We start from the raw sequence: 18,261 nt of genomic DNA, 5'->3' as shown, positions 1-18,261 counted from the left end.
ATAAGTGCTTTATATCGATGTAGACTAAGTTGGTACTCCACTATCAGCCCGATAAGAATCATTATCGCCGTCATGCCAAAATTATTACCTTTCATTGGTTATGCCAAGAGCTCAAGCACGTCTTCGGCTTTTTGCTCTTCTATATGCGTTGTGTGTGATACTCTGTGTCTACGAAGGTCCGCATAAGGAAATCATCCACCTGTTAACCGAATACTGTGCTAGGGAAATATCGAAACATAGTAACCCGTTGGTGGCCGTTGACTATCAACTTAAGTCTCGAATACACGACCCGTTTCCACCCTGATAGGTATACTGCCGATGGGTCAGCCCCAGGTAGATGCAAGCCTGCTTTTGGCTGCTTTACGGGTGCCAAATTTTAGAAAGGGGCTGCCAAGGGAGCCTAAATCGATCGGCCGTGCTCGCTAGTTGCTATAGTATGCGCTCCATTGAACTCGAAGACGAATGCGTTCTGCATAACAGCAGCGATATCCGTAAATGCTTCCTGATTTTGGCCCGGTCCACTGCTGGTGCCGAAACGTGACGAGAAATACTCTGGGTTTTGTGACATTTGCCGTGTGCGCGTAAAAAATATTACTTCGTTTTGGTAAGCTTGCTAAAACCGACGAATCGAGTCCCGTTGCAGAATAGAAACATGTGTCTAAAGATACAATGAAGGAAATCGAATTTTTTGCAACATAGAGCATAAGAAACAAAGAAGTATAATGAGGCAATGAGCTGAACAAAAGACAGCACTGCTTAATTAGTAGACGCTATAATAAACAAGTCACTGGCTAGTGAAGGATGCTGATGCTGAACAACAATATAGGATTTAATAGTTTTTTTTTTACAGCTTCGCGTACGACCCTCCCATGAAGAAAAGAAATTACAAACACAAAAGGGTTACATACAATAACAACATAGTACAAAAGTAGAAATTTGTTAGAAGCGAGCTGGTCTTCGATGTGCTCTGCCTTAATTCAGAAGCTAAAAATATGGATGTTAACCTACGCTGACCAGATGTTCAACATACTGTTCGTGGGCGATATTCATTGGCAAAAACTGTTACTCCATTTAAAATGGTCTCGCTATAATTTCCTATTAATTTTGCAAATGTTTTGAATTTTGCGTGCGGTACTGATGCTGAGCATCGCTTCAAGCAGCTGTTGCCTGCCAGGACAAAATAAAGCGGTTAGATGTTACGCTATAAGATATTTATTATAAGAAATTAAATCATAGTGGATATAAATATCGGAGACCTAACATGCAACGTCCGACTTAAACCGGTTCCTTTTGAGCCCGGCCTGGCTACTTCGAGTTGCGCCAAAGCCTGGGTTTGAACTTTGATGACGTAGCGCGGTCAGATGATCGGCTACTGTGATCAAAGTTCTTGCCCCAAGGGCAACAACTAAGTTGGTTCCAATTAATGATCGTAAAAGCGAATCCGGTTTTTTTTGTCTATGCGACCTTAAAATGCTACACAGTTTTTCAAGTAACTAGTAAGTAACCATCTTGGGATCTGACACATAAATATAATATTATACACATTTACTAATATACTCCAAAAAGGACATTTAGTAACTAAGCGCTATTCAGATATATTCTACATAAGCAGTAAACATTTCCGATATGTATCGTACTAGCAAGTTTAGAAAAGTGCTCTTCCGAGTTGCCTTTGAGGTAATCGACAGTTAATAGACTTCAGATTAGATCAGGTATCACCATGAATGCACTAGCATCCAAACGAAGACTAAATATCAGTACTTGTAAAGGGTTGTAATTTTAACGGAACCAGTCCCGCGATATTAAATAGCATTAATTTTATATTTAAAAATTTCAAATTATATCAGTATACCACAAATCGTTGTAAGCAAAACATATAACAATATACATGATACAGAAAATTTTACTTTTTTTCGTTGTTACTGTTTAATATATTTTATCTAAAGCGTTATCAGCGGCATTCAGATATACTTTACCGAGATAGATCTGCAGCCCACATTGGTAAAATCGAGATCTTGTCTTGTGCTTTCTGATTTAAGTTGTTTCCATACAAATTTCTCTTCGGCCTTCGTTAAGAGAATTAATATTCTTTGTTTTATATGCGAAATTTCTTATGGTCATTATCTTTTAGTCAGCAATGCTTGCGACCACCATTGTAAATTTACTGTCGGCCTTTTAGGTTACCCGAAATTTGGTTTATTACTAACCGTAGAAGGTAGGATTATAATAAGTACAGTAACAATAAGACAGATAACGGGTAACCTAGCAAGCTAGCAGCGACAAAAAAATATACGCGCCTTTTTGATAACGTCAAACGAAGGACAAAGTCCTATTCGTCATTCTTCTTTTAGACTGCAATTATTAATCCGTTATTACCATGAAAAAGTCAATCTTTAACTGTGGGCACCTGCTCATGCTGGAGAAGGCCAACGCAAAAAATCTAAGATATCCGATCAATTAGGCTATACACTTAGAGATGAGACCATCGAGTGAGATTCAAAACGGTAGGATGTTTTTATTAGGTGTTAGTTACGGAACAGACAGACAGACAGACAGACCGGAATACACGCGCTCGTTTTTACTGATAGTCAGTTATATTTATTTCTCCCTAATACGTCGAAAGATATAAATTATTATTATTATTATAAATCTAAATTATTATTATTATTATTATTGTCTAGTGAAGAACATACATCATTAACAACATCGTCACTGTTTAGTTTGCATATTATTATAAGATCAAATGCAAAAAAAAGGCTTGATGGCTGTCGTCATGATCACAAAACTTAAAAAACAATATTCAACAAGTCTTAGCCGTGGATACGTGAATGGAAACGTATTTTCAATCTCTGGTGCCGTCGAGAAGGTTCTGATCGATTTTGAAATTTTAGTGTTTGAAACATACGTAGCTTCCATCAAAGTTGTTCATTACAAAGAATACCTATCTATATAAAACGATAATATACGTAATAGAAACCTATAGCAAACGGATGATGCTGTGAATGTACCATTATATAAGTAACAATCGAAGAGACATTTGACGAAAATGGCGGGCCAAGTGCAAGTAACATATTGTAAGGCGCTAATGTACGAGGCCTTTGGTGCCGGCAGCAGTAAGGCATTTGGTGGAGGACTAGCGCAACGTAGCAATCAAAGTGACGTCGACTACAGAGTCTTTCATATCATTGGAGAGGGTGCTCGTCACCATGGGGCATGGTGAGCGGGTGTTTGGATGACGGAAGATGGCGGAATTCGTGAAGTGTGTGTCGAGTCATAACGCATCGATTCGCTTTCCCGGTCTCTCTTTAGACGGGAAGGATCAACCCGGAAGAAATCTGGGTCTACCTCGCTTATCCCTAGCTTGTATTCGCGAAAGAACCGTTCGGAGACCTCTAGTTTTTTTCAAGTCGACGCTCGTCCTCAGTCCTTTGACACCTAACGGTGTTTCGCAGAACATATGAACGAGTTAGTCTCCAGCCGAAACGCTGACCGAAGAGGAAACTGGCTGAACAGGATCTAAATTGCATGGTTGCTTCGTCATGAGCCGTTCCGTATCGACTGCGCTCTAAACGACGCACAAAGTGTACTTTTCAAGCTAAAATATACCGGCGTTATTTTAAATGGAAACTATAAAAGGATTGTATAAATAAATGAATAAAAGGACAACTTATTTTCAGCTAAGTAAGAAAAGTGGCGTACTGGATTAAAATGTCCCTATTCGAACTATATATTTACGCCCACTGGTTAGCAGTTCTCACAACCAGGCAGGCAAAATGTCTTTGGCAGCTGGAATTATTTGAATCTGCTAAAAGCCAGTTTGGGCGGACTCTTTGTGCCGGTGACAAACCCTGTTGGATTAGCAGAAATTGAACAAATTTATCTGCGTTGGGCACAGGTTATCAATGTCGGCGCAATGCGCAATTACTGCTGCGACGCAGTTATCCTTATCTTATATTGTTTCAGAGCATTTGATACTCTTCGAACATTCAGCAACTCACGTAAGTGATGAAATCAGTTGCTGGTCTTCGAAAGACAATACGTGAGTCAGACGGCCCTCCTTAGTAGACCCTTATAAGCTCCGCGATAGCGCGAGTCACCAAAATGACTTAGTCAAGCGATCCTATTTTGTAATCCGCCTTTACAGCTTAATTGAACATCACAGTATGTCTTGTAAGTATGCAGCTAATATTAAAGATAAACGAGCAACGGTTTGGATACACGCATATATGCATATGTATAGGCCAATCGTTTACAAAAGCTCGATCGATTTTGTAACTTTTTTCACGAGTGATATGTTTGATTTTTTCTACAAAGGACTACTTGTTAAATTGATTCTTGGACAGGGTAACAGAACTTGCGTGGACTAAGTTCTGTTATCTTAGCTCTCGTCCGAAACGCTGACCACAAAATGAAAATCTCTGAAATTGTCGCTTTTCTTGTAGGGTTAGAGCTATAACAAAAGCCGTTTCATAAAGAGATTCACAAAAATACCGGATTCTAGCCAACCGAATAATAGCTACTTTTTCTATGTCCCTTTATAAGATTTCTATGAAACGAAAGCATAATAACCGTTTCGATCATGAGAAGAAAAGCAATAGGAGAGCGCCGGCTGGCAATTCAACGTTTCCACAAAATAACTGTTACCGAGAGCTACCTAGAGAGAAGAGCAGGAGGAACGCAAATTGAGATTTATTCATTATTGAGGCATTTTGAAAGCGTGAAAAATTCTTACGGCCACATAGAAATTAAGAAGCTTAACTCCCCGTAATACACAGGCAGTATTAGACGGGTGAAGAACAAAAACCCTTGACGTGAATTTAGTGGGTACTATTGTAGTTAGAAAACGCGGGCCAGAAGTTTTACTCTACGGTGGCAAATGTCTGTAAGTGAGACTTGGTGTCTGTGAACAAAACCAATACATTAGTTCGTTAGGAAGACAAGGTCAAAAATCGATCACTTTGCGAAGTTGCACGTCTTTGTGCTAGAGGTCATGCAGCAGAGTAAGACGTCATACAAGCTCAAGATCAGCAAGTTTTCAATTCTTAAAGTTATTATAGGGTTTGCGCAATGGCACCACATACAAAAGTTTGTCTTGGTTGCAATGGGTTCTGTAAGTTTCCAATACGTTGAGTAACGCATGAACTGGTACTTGTGCGATGACGTCACTTGAAAGCAGGATAAACAGTATGTCAACACGTTCCGTAAATCTAGCAGAACTTTTAGCAGCATAAGCAACAATGACGTTACATGATCTGTCGACTGACCCATGATATTGTCTCAGTTAATACGACCAGTATCAGCCAATGGCACCTTATAGTTTTGCTAGGAGACCCGGTCCTAATTGGACGCCCCAACTATCTACTTTCCAACGAAAGACTTATGCTCCGTCCTGTTTAATTATCGTCACACATTGCAATGAAATGACTATCAACGAAGTAAATAACGGCTACAACCTGACTGGGCAGTTCAACTTCAGAAAGTTATACTGGCTCGGCTTATTATATTTATCTTCTGGACAGCGCGACCGTTGCTTATATGCCCCTAGGCAACCAGTTGCATATACTTACGTGTAGAACGAATTTAAGTAAGACGAAGACCCATGCCAGCTTTGTCGAATGTTGCAAGGTATCTAGACGGCAGACAGATCATCATAGAGAAAAATGTTCGCATATAATGAACGATAAGTAGTACTTAAGGAACTAACTAACTAACTAAGTTACAACATAAACATTTTTAGACGAAACCCTCCAAACTTATATGGTCAAATAGAGTATTCGCTCTATGTTATGAAGAAAACATCGGTCAAGGCTTATATGGGATATTGTGTTCTTGGCGGAAGATCTAGTTATTCACGATTACAATAATAATCATTTGCAGGCCTAGATTAATTAGGCCGCACTCTAGCAGGCTGGATTTTCTGCCAAACCATTTGTGAGTTTGGGTAAAGTGAGTAAAGTAGACGTGGTCTTAGTTTTTCAACGCCACCCTTACTTTTTTATATTTACCAAAAAGTGAAGGGAATTTTCCGAAGTGATAGTTCATGGTTTCCTATCATTTGTCATCTGAGTTACTAGGAAAACATTGATGTCGTTCCCGACAAGATGCCGCCTAACCTTAGAAGGTTATTAACTGTGTCCCACTGGCACACTGTGACACATTTAGAGCAACCGAATATAAACATTGAGAAAAACGCAACGCATTACCTCCCGACGAAAACGAAAATATCGAATACACCTGACTGCAGAGCGAATCGTTACGAGCAGATAGTATAGCTCCGATATTTGTTTCGCTATATCGTTTATATGGGGCGCAGCAATAGCGTGACTCATTCTGCCCACCCAATGCTGACTGTGTGGCACAGTCATTTGCAAACTGGATGGTAAAAGAGATCTTAAAGCAACCTTTTTTTTTAACTTCTAACAAGGGTTTAGAATTTAGTGGATGTAAGTTATCTAATACCAAACAAATTTTACAACAGTAAAGTTTAATTTAGATTTTACCGTCCTTGAAAAGAAGCAGATTTAATAAAGCTTAACTTCTAAGTTCGAAGAATCAGATGAAAGACATTTCTGCTAGTATACGAGTGTACAAATACCAAAAATGCACTGCAGAGAGGTAAATCAAAGAGAATACTATTCAAAGTATTTTTAGGGGTAGTCGATATATCTAAAATCCGATCAGATTAGTCCTGTCACGGTGAATTAGACTCACCTATAAGAAGATAACGTATATAGTTGGGCTGAGCTTCTAGACAACCAATCATAGGCAGGGCAACAGGAGGGATTTATCGGTTATGCAACTCGGTAGGTGGATCACAAATTCATCGTAGAGATGTCATGTTTTTCTTAGCTGCTTCATCAGAAACCTTGATTTATTCATTAGTGGTTTGAAACTAGCCTCAGATAGAATAAGATCGTCTCATCCGCAATAACATTCCCAGTACCCAAATCTTTTAACCCATAAAACGTTTAGTCATGTTGTAAAGAACTTATTTTTCGATCTAACTAGCAAACTTTTTCAGCGCTTTAAAGGCTTCTAACTGATCATGCAAATAAATTTATCCATTGGGGCTGCTGCATTCACAGAGATAGCCTACTTTTTTTTAGCGTCGTGCTTCGCGAGTGTAAGCATTACAATAACTATTAAGTTCAAAGTTGAACGAGCTACCCGGTGCTAGAGAGCATAACTGAGACTGGGCAGAGGAACTTATCGAGGCAAGACAATCTAAACTAGGTGATACCTACAGGATGTGCCATCTGAAAACATGGATATTATCGACATTGATATTATGTGATGTTCCAGATTGTGATAGGCATGTCAGTAGTAGGCAATACGAGCATAGAAGGTGAGCGATGTTTCGTGATAATGAAGCCCTAATAGACATGCTACATGTTGCTGAAGTTCAAGTAAAAAATAGGCCACCAACATATATATGGAGGATTTGCTAAGGGTAAAAACGGTTGCGTGGATAGATCCGCCGTTTATTTGGGAAAAGGTATAATTCTGAATAACAAATTTAAATGTATCAATCTAATAAACATACTCAACGCGCATAGCTCGTGAGATTTTGTACCACACCCATAAGCAATCCTCATAGGTTGCTGCCGTACCGCGGCCGTCCTGCCTCTAGCAAAGGTTGGGGCGACTGCGTGATAGGGAACTCAAAGCAGGACCACATCAGGCCATCGGATGTGCATTATAGAGTGGTCCAAATTATGACAGCCATAGCGATGCGTGAGCTGCGTGCATGGTCGTTATGCGAAACAATTATATTGCCACATAAAGGCTGACTTGTTCCATTTTTATTAGTTTCCATATACATATCAGATGCATCTCTTCAAGAAAAGCTATGCAGGCAGACTCGCCGTCAATCCATACCGTAAAAGTATAAGAAAATACAGCAGATGATTACAATAAGATTGCATTATATACAAATATGATTAAATTTTCTTTATATGATAATGCCACAAGAGGCTATTCTCCCCTGGCTTTCGTTCCGCCATTGATATGCGCATGCCATATTCCCGTCTTTCTTCTAATTACATCATCAAGTATACATTAATTGTGTCCACGCATTTAGTATTCCGGACGGATCAACTCAGGATTATGGACAAGTTAGACCTTAGGCTAGAAGGGATGAAAATATATATTTAGTTAGCTTGTTGTAATCTCTGAACGTACTGAGTTGACGGTAGAATATCAATTGCACGCATATTAATGTCGCTTACCAATTCATCCAAGTTGCCTTCGAGAGATACATTATTAAGACGAGTTTCGGGATGCGTCTAAGAGAAACGTCGTGTAAAAATGAACTTCAGACTCCCGGAGTCTTCTTTTTGTATTTCTAACCAGACTAACCGTGAAAACGGTATAGCGCACCCGACAATCTGCTAGTGTGGGACATTCACCAGTACTAAAAACGAATCCTGGGTAAGGGGATGAAGCCTTCGAACTTTTGGCGTTACTTCAAGGTACCCATCGTTACTCGCCGGCATCTGTCACAACCTAACGCAGCCCTGAATACCTTTGAGACTGTTGCTTAGCATAGCCGTGGACCTAATCTGGTTTTGGTTTAAACATATATCTCTCCGTACCGTCATTCCTAATGGGCGTTTCCCTATACGCTACTTAGGAACGCGCCCAATAGAGGTTTAGTACATCCTGTTTCTTGCGCCGTCGATGCATCCGCCAGCCGAGGCCCTCCTGGAGGATTGTGGAGTTTAGCGTACATCTGCAAGACCTTGTAGGTGCCCCAGTGTAGAAAAAAAATTATCTAATAAGGTCATGCATATATCAACTGGGAAATTGGATGACGTAATAGATTTTACACTCATCATTGTTATTCTTATTATTTTTCTGTTATTTTAAAATTCGAAATGCTAATGAGTAAAGAGGCAGAATATGGCCTGCTGAAGGTCAGAGATATAAAGTACGGGCCCGAAAGAAAACTTACTAGCTTAATGAGTATGCCAAAAGAGGGGATTTAGGCGGGCTGCAAACGCGCTCGCAAGGGTTATCCCTGAATGTGTGCGGAGTCTTGAAGTTCCTTATTACTCAGTGCAGGTATGAAACACCGTGTCCGCAGAACGTCCACAAAATGTCCGCAGACAACAGCTAAAACGATAAGACAACACGAGTTTCGTCCTCAGTATATCGCTTCTGACACTTCTTCGTCATGGGACACCGAAAAAGAACATTGAACTGTCTCGTTTCTGCTCGAAGAACTATCTCAAAAAGAACAAAAACCAAATGAAAATATATGCTTGTTAGCTAAAGACAACGCGAGCTCTCTTCGGAAATACGCAACGCTTTGCAACCTGCTGACATACATAGAGGGCAACTGAGCAACAGCTTTCCTAATATTTAACGTGGCAAACCTGTTATTCCTACCTAGGATACGATAAGCTTTGTATCAAATTAAATTTAGTCAATAATGATAATAATATGTGCTTCTATATGCATTTACAAATATTTTATGAGAACTATTTGACCACCACTCGACTATTTGGGCTTACCTGAAGCAAATAAATGCTTCATTTTAGGGTGAAATGTTTCTGTGTTGGAAGTTTGCGATGTCATTTGCCTTCACTAGCCTTCACATTCGAGGCACAATACGACTGTTTTCCACGTATTTTGCTATATGGTCCATCAGACTATGCTGGCTCTTTAGTCTTTCGAACAACATGTTTGAAACACTGGGGTAACTCAAAATCGTTCTCTGTCAGCCTTAATCAAAATGACTTCATTCACTACTGCGACCTTTTTTTACCATCGACGCTTCCTTATTTAGCAGCATGCACAGCGAGGAAGTTCAACGATTCTATCTGCGGCGCCCTGCTACGGCTTTCCTTTCTTGAAACAGTAAAGCGACCAGCGAAAACGAGAAAGACGGAAAATTTTAGATCTAACATCACCACGGCGGTGGATCGACTCGACTTGAAACGGGTCGGCCGCCGCTGCTGAAGCTATAGACAAAACCCGTTTAAAACGGAGCGGCTAGACGCTACTAGAGCTGAACCTGGTGCAAAGCTGACCTCGCACCTTCCACAAAGATTGGCTTGTCTGTGGTCTGTGCTCTTTGCATAATCTGTTGGCAAAGTGAAAGCATCACACTAGCATCAACTGCATCATTTTTGCTGTTTTGGACCGCATAGGAACGCATATTCGTTATTTTAGGATTCGTTATTATTCTATCCTCTTGGTATTAGGGAAAACCACAGGTAAACACGTGCGGCTCCACCTGCTAGGCAAACTTCGACACCGTAACGTTGCTTGGTAAGACTATTTATAACGAATTGAGCGTAAATGCGAAACAAGCTCGTCATTAGAGTCAATGTCTTTATCCATTCCATAGACTGAAGAGGAAAATCATCGCCCCTAATACACAGAGCATAGCGATTATAACATAGCTCCCTATAGTTTACTGAGCACCCTCATTTGTTTTTTAGCAAATGCACGCTTTCTATTAGTTCGTATAGGAAATAAGAGCACAAGTTTCCTCTTAAACATAAGATTCGCTTTGGCTAGATTTTTATCTTAAACAAAACAGGCAATAATTCTTTTTACGTATCGTGCTTATTGATGTCCTTCGAGTCACTACAGCTGTATATTATCGTCAGGTAGGCAAACACTCCTCAGGTTGTTCTTTCTGATTCTGACGGCCAAGTGGAACAGTGTGAATAATTGACAGATTACAATGAACGTATATCTGCCGTGAGCTAGATATTTATCTAGACACATCATTTTCTGTACGTCTAGGCCAGATTCACAGATCGAGCTATGGACCTGTCTGATACCTAAGCAAAACGATAAACTGAGCCTGTACTCTCTGTACAGATGCATGTATCCATTGGTATATATGTGTCTGTACATGCGAAGCTGTACAGGAGAATTGGACAAATCGTGCAACATACAAAGGCCAGTATTCGAGGATGGGTGAATAACATACGTAGACAGAGCCTACATATATAAAAGACGAGGGATTATGTTGGCGATCACTTATCATTGTGAGCTAACTGAAAAGAATGATGAGCGATGGGTCGTATTAATAGGCCAGGTAATCAGAGACAAGCAGGAAATGACGCCAGGCTAAAAGAAAACTATTGGCAGGTACTGACCAACACTTGTGACTAGAGAACTTACAAAGGCGTCGCCATTGTCGTTGTGCAAAACAGCAGACGGCTCCACTTCCTTTTAAATTAATTCAGATGTAAGTTGATTCGTTGTAAGTGATGTTTTGGACGCTGCCGATCGACGTAGCGGACAACTTAAACTTATTTGCGAATCTGTACTGTTGCATTGCACTAACTCGGATGTACAATTCTGAAATCTGAACAGGTCCATGTTTTTGAACAAAGACTGGGTGTCCATCTTCTCATTTCGAACACAGCAGTATAATAACAACTGCACTAAAGGTAAACGTTTCAGATAACATAAAATGCGCTTTAAGTAAAAATAGATTAAGAAAATTTGCGATAATGATGATTCTTCATCTCTTCCTTACGAAGACAAAGGTAATCTTTGACATATAATTATTGAAAATCGGCCCGGAATGATCATGGTATTCATCGGAGGTTCATACATACATAAACAAACATGCTGACCGATATGTGGATTTTTCATACCAATTAAGTACATAGTAAGACATCTGGTAACGACTAAATCGTTTGCCTATACTGCACGCGGTCCGGCAAAACTTCACCGGAGAATAGAAGTTGCCCGCGTATTAACTACACAAATACAACAAGTAAATACTACCAGTAAAAAAAGCGGCTGGTAAATTCTGAATCACGTCCTATTTACAAGCCTATCTAGAAACGCCAAGCTCGTTGTACGTCTACGATCATAAATATTGTTTGAGATCTCAAATAAAATACGAATTTCATGCTGTGACACATGTTTAGATGTAAGGCTTGAAAAACTAAGAAAAAAAAAAAACAAAATTAAGAAACGTTAGTTACCTGAAGCTAAATAGGCGTCACTTACATTAACCAAGAGGACTCAGACGATCTTTTTAGCACTGGAATGTAAAATACTCTTTCAATACAGGGCGTATCTTCAATAGATAACCTGACTAAAGAATTAGATCATATGGACAAATGCATCACTAACTGTTAAAGCAGAATTTTCACCTATGGCTAACTACAGATGTAGAAAAAGGCATCTGATTGAAATCAAATTTCAGGAAAACAATTGAATCTATCAACGTAAACGTTTTTTTTTTTCGTTACAAATTATAGACATTTAAGATTTTATGTAGATGCACTATAAGTAAGGTAAGCTTTTTTCGTAGCAATTATTCCCTTCAATCGGTTTTTGATCATTTTTTCGCGTACATCTGGCTTCATCTCTAGAATGGCTATTTTCTTTGTTTGTCTATAGTTCATGGTGCACCCTCCTCTATAGGCACTCTCTTTGAAGCAAATTCACACGTGATCTGCGGGCCTTCCAACGCTACCCCGTTTGGAGATCCAAATGTGACATCACCCCTCGGTGGCAAACAATATTTACAGCTTTGTCGAAGGTAAAGGGTCTACATATCACACCATAACGTGTTTTTTTTGGGACGTAAGCCACTTTCATAGACAACCCATCGATTCCCAGACCCTTACAGACACCAATGTTATCTGTGTACACACCCTTCCACGTATATACAGACAAACTTGGAAAAAGAACACCATCTCAAAGATATTGAAAAAGTGGCTAAAAACTGCGCTAGTCCAATAATTTTCATGAAGAAAGCCAAGGTGGCCCAACTTAGTGATGCCGTATGTGGGCAAAATCCTAAACGTACAAACTTCATACTAATGAAAAATGTCTTCAGTTGTATTTTGTTGGCGTCGTTTTGAAGTTGCTCCAAATTAGATAGCCGTCCCAGTAACATAAGCATGGCGTTTATGACGTACGGACAGATATCGTACTCTGCGTTTGGAACAGAGGCAATCAAACGTTTTTAGGGAAGTTCTAGTCTACATGTGTCGATTGACCAACCTATCATCGAACGCGTATTCACTGTTGCTCTAGGCTAGAAAAGGGACGCGTAGAAAAGCGGCGGAATTAGAAAGCGAATACTGCAGATCTGGCCCGTGCCACTTTACTCCGAGACGCACGGTCTCATTGAACCGCAGCAGAAGTGCCGCGTGGTGGTCGCGAAGAAAAATGCCATACTTGGCAAGAACAGTGTCCATTGTGGTAAATAAGAATGGAATATTTTACCTGTACTAACTAATAGGATTAGATTAATACTAAAAGAATAATTTGTCGCGACCGAAGAATGTTTTATGAAAGAATGGAGAACCTGACTTTGCTTTGCACCTTTCTTGATAACACAGCCTTTCTTATTTAGAAGAAGACGCTATACTACAGCTGTTGTACAATTAACGAATAGAGAAGGAAACAGTCAGGTGATGATACAAATGATGAGGCAACGTAATGCACAAAAAGATGGCAGTACTCTACCGTCAGCCGGGGTAAGCTAACGCGATCTGGGACGTTCGCATCGTCATGATCACGATCCACAATATTACTAGCGCCGCAGTCATCACCGGCGATTTCAAATGGCATGACCTTGAACCAACGACAACTTTGTTCGACGACGGAAGCTATCAAGGTCGTTGCCAGGTCACTTTTCGACAGTGGGCTTTTTTTTCTGCGATTGTTATTAAGGTTGAAATGGTTCCAGCAAACAACCAGGACATTCGGTGTCGATCTACGAGTACGAAAATCAAGATCTAGTTGAAAACGGTCAACGACAAATTCGGCTCGTATAGCTCGGCTCATAACTTTACTTAGGGTCGGTTAAATACGATTTATAAGATGAGAGCATTTGTCTATGTACTATAAACATGTATGTAAACAAAAGTTTACAAAATATCAATATTTAGGTTCTACGATATATATATATATATATATATATATATATATATATATATATATATATATATATATATATATATTTCTATCTATCTATCGACGATAGAATCTGCTTGCTGACCAATTTTGACACTCTGTCAGTTCCGACGCATATATAAGGGGAGTTGAACCGGACACATGAGATACAACCTCTCCTAAAAAAATTATATACATCTACTAAAATTCATTCATGTTAGTTAATTATTATTACAATAAGCCATAACGTTCCATACATGAGAACATTGTAGCAATACAAGTTTACGTACTTCCCATAAAATCATTGCACTTCTTCATGCTCTACCAAGAAGCCACTTCTACGCCTAAAATCATTTTACCCGACGTGGATTTTATCTATTCTCAACAACGTTTCAAAGGTAAAACAGAAAGATCTTGCTTACCTAGTCATCAGGAAAGTTTCTTTTTTAGCAGTACTTTTTGTAGCAGTTGACCTAGGAAGATACGGACAATTCGGATATTCAACAAAACGCTGATATATCCAAGCTTTTAGCCGAAATATTTACCTAGTAGACAAGGAGAGAGACCTCCTCCTCAAGACCTCTCACCTGCGTACTCTTATCTGTTTCCAGAAAGACGTCCGATACCTAAATAGGTAAAGGATGAACCACACTGATTCAGAGATTCGCTATCTATCTAGATGCATAAAATCAGGACAGCCTGCCAAGAAGGTCGTTCAACGAGCTAGTTAATTGATCCCTTTCAACCACGGAACTTTACTTCCGTCTTCTAATGGGGCGATGGATATGGCGCACCGCTTCGATGATGGCGTCCCCCGCCATCTTGGCACTAACCTTCTCCCACATTCTAAGGGTACTGGCGGCGATAAAAGGCCCTTTAACAAGTCGGCTATTTTCTGACTTGAATAAAATATGGGTGCTTCTGGAGCGAACGGCCGACGCATCGAAATGGCTATACCACGTTGCGCTATGAAAAAGGGTTTTTAGAGTGGCCGTCGTTTCTTTGGGCGTGTAACCGCTTAGAGAACCGCCCAAGGTATAGCAGTGGAATTAAAGAAACGGGTTTAAAAAAGCGAGATCGCTACACTCGTTTGTCTATCTGAGTAGCTGCCAATTTGGGGTATCGCACCTAGTTAGTTTCCTAGTTTTTAGCTGGAAGCCGAAGCGTTGTGTGGCGTCAAGGAAAGCTTGAAGCTGAGTCTTGAAGAGAGAAAAAGTCGTGTCAAAGCTTTTTATTTAAATAGCTAAAGGAATAATGAAAATGTATCCTCCATGGAACTAGATTGTAGTCAATTTAGCTAATACGTTTAGCACTATTGGTAAGGCTTAATCACAGACGATATCTCACGATCATTCACGATGAGAATGAAATTCGTATACAACGAGGTACTATAATAACATTAAATTTTAGCTATTCGACTATCAGCAATAAGAAGTAGAGCACCGGCATATCAGAAGACCTATATCTTCACACGTAGTCGCTTATTGACGTTCAGTGATTTACCAGTACTGTTTAGCCAAACTAACTTCAAAGAAGCAACTGTACCTTCAAGAAGTTTTGTACACGAATATAAATACATTGAAATCTAATGTATACGTTAAGTGATTCCATACCACAACTCCACATTATATAGAAAAGGCATGAGGATCTGCGTAACTTTTCGCGCAAAGTCGTATAGTCTGGACTCATGGCAAGATCGATCTTTCCTATAGAGGACCTTCTTGGCCTTATGCTTCTCATCGAGCGGAGCCATCTCATACACGGGCTTACCTAATTAGCTATGCGATATATCATACTGAATTTTCTGTTAGGTAAGATGTATCTTTTTTAATTGAGAAAGGCGGGCAGGAATTTGCATAGAGTGTTGCGAGAAGATAATTCTGCTTCTAAGCTAGACCAGATGGAAGGTCTGGTTTACATGAACCAGGACTCTAAACGAGGACACTGTGAACTTCAGTGCCAGTAGGATCAAAAGGACAAATTATGATCGTTGATGCGAGCATTACAACGGTTTTTTGTCAGGTTACAGTTTTAGTTGTAAGCTAGTGTCGTTTCGATTGGTCAAAAACGAAAGCTACAACGAAACGCTTTTTAAAGGTGTAGACGCTATACGAAAATGTAACGGTGTGGGTCATTGGCTCGTGTCTTAAAAAATTAGTCACAATTAAGCAATTACCTTGACGGTGCGGTTACAGAACGATTTGCAGGACTCCTTTAGCAAGATCCTTGCTGCACAGACGGTGATAATTAAAGATTATTTAGTACTAGGAAAGGTAACGACTTCTGATCATCAAACGCAGATTGTAGTATTCGGCTTGTAAATGTATGCATACGCAAAAATGATCGGGAAATACAGGAAAAAATTAGTGTTAATGCATAGATTATTTGTCCAGACAAAAAACATATCGGTCTGCATAACAATAGTACAATAATAAAGAAATAGTAGACGTACACGGATTTAATGGCCTACTAATGCAAACATCAAAAACCACGTTTGTATTCAGTAGAGACGCCTTTGTCTTTGTTGTTTATTTAGTCCAGTCGAATGTTAGGCGTAGAAATAATATAACTAGTCATTTAGAAACCATAAGCCGGTTGTGTTTTTCTGGAGGCCCTGTGACCTTAAAAGTTTGAAATCAGTACATAACTATTTTTAATTAAGCTCAATCCAACGAATTAATTAGCCGGCTTTAAACTATTGACTCACAGGCCTGCTCTTCTAACCCTACGCTAGAACATCCTATTTTAGGATTAAAGGCTTCATTCAATAATAGTTAAGCTTTCTCACTCCAAGTGGCTTCATTTTTCATTTCGCATAGTCATTTAACGGCGAACAGTTCTTCTCATCAATAATTGATTACAGCCCCATTGAACAATGAACACAATCTGTGACTGCAGATCAAGATGTATTTGCCTTCTTAACAAAGACAAAAAGCAGAATCCCTCATTTCCACCCCAGTGTTAATTCCACATACTACGTGCTTTCCGACTTCAGCGATTCATCGTTTTTCCAGCAGGACTATCTAGACTAACCCCGTCTAGGCACCGACTCTGCATTGCCACCAATTTGTTGTCTATGCCGGATTCTGCGAATCTACTCCCTCAAAAACGCCGCAGTACAAGGCTTCCCTAAGTACCTGCGTAACGTTGACTTGCTTGTAAATGAGCGAGGGCATGTACGTCAACTATATTTTACTGGGGTCTTCGTTTTGGTTGGTTGGAAAGGCACTATAGGAACTGTGCGCAGGAATCGACAAAAGGACCGTGCGACGAAACGAGCGACTAAGAAGAGTACGAAAGCAACTGCAAAGTTCGTTCTTCTTTTTTTAAAAGTTGTTCTGACGCTAAGGATCCTAAACGCGCTGGGTTTTGCTCAGATTTAGGTTGTTTACAAACTTAGTTGAGCTTTTGGTCCGCCTCTGAAGAACTTGAAAAGGACACATAATTCTCTCAATCTTGGCCGAATAGCAAGAATGAGAATTGTGTTGAAAAGAGTGTTGCCATGTATACAAGCTAATACATAATATGTAACTATATGAGAGCATCGTTTCGACCTAAGGAACCGCCTGTCGTCGCCCGTGTTTGATCGAAGTGAAGGTGAAAGGACGTGCGAAAGAAAAGTGGAATGGACATAATGCAATAAACGCTAGTAAAATTATCAATAGCTATACATATACGAATCACAATTAACCGGGGCTGATAATGCCCCTCAAACGAGTTATCTCGATTAGCAGGCTAAATAAGATAAGCCAAATACCTATATTACTTCTTTTCCGGCTTTGGGGCATATTTTTGCTTTTTAGCTATTGATAAAGAAAGTATCATGCTATATTCAGCTATTCGGTTCACCACTGGGCGTCTTAGAGATTTTGAGCGGGTATGTATCGACCTAACAATAAATAGCGCCTGTATTCCGTAGGTATGTACGATTTCCTTTACACCTTTGCACTTACCACAAATTAATTCCAGTCTCTGTGATCTAGTTGTCACTTTATATAACTGAACTTTCGCTTCTTAACGGATTCAGTTCGATTTCCACCTAGAAAAGGAACTCTTTATGAGATAAAGTCTTTTTGCTGCAGGCAAAATCTACAACGAATGATGCGAGAATTTATGTCACGCGGAATATGACTTCCCTAGACAAAAAACCGGGCAGGGTGCACAAAGTTCTCTTTGCCTATGAATCCGTACGAACAGAAACAAACGCCAGAATTCTCGTTCGCTGTTCTATTGCCACTCAGATAAAGCAAATCCAATGCGAAAGCGCCAGCCCAAGGGCAAGACCCAAAAACAGTGACCGCGACCCCTAGAAGTACCAAACGTTATCTCTCTGTCTACGTGTATGGAGCACATATTTTTCTTGGTAACTTTTTG

General features: G+C 39.8%; 1 protein-coding gene and 1 long non-coding RNA gene across 8 annotated transcripts in view; one reads left to right on the top strand and one right to left on the bottom strand.

The window, feature by feature from the left end:
• The window catches only part of LOC111245295 (serine/threonine-protein kinase D1-like), a 59,537-nt gene that overhangs the window by 21,354 nt on the left and 19,922 nt on the right, over positions 1–18,261 (top strand). The gene's annotated exons all lie outside the window — the stretch shown is intronic.
• On the bottom strand, positions 7,481–9,945 carry LOC147757790 (uncharacterized). Its single transcript, XR_015321444.1, has 3 exons — positions 9,516–9,945; positions 8,954–9,224; positions 7,481–8,740 (listed from the first exon to the last, which is right to left on the bottom strand). It is a non-coding gene; the product is annotated as an uncharacterized LOC147757790 (long non-coding RNA).

This window comes from Varroa destructor, unplaced genomic scaffold (genome assembly GCF_002443255.2).
Source record: "Varroa destructor unplaced genomic scaffold, Vdes_3.0 BEIS01000002.1, whole genome shotgun sequence".
Taxonomy (NCBI): Eukaryota; Metazoa; Arthropoda; class Arachnida; order Mesostigmata; family Varroidae; genus Varroa; species Varroa destructor.
The sequence above is the reverse complement of the archived record's forward strand: the minus strand, read 5'-3'. Positions and strand labels throughout refer to the sequence as shown.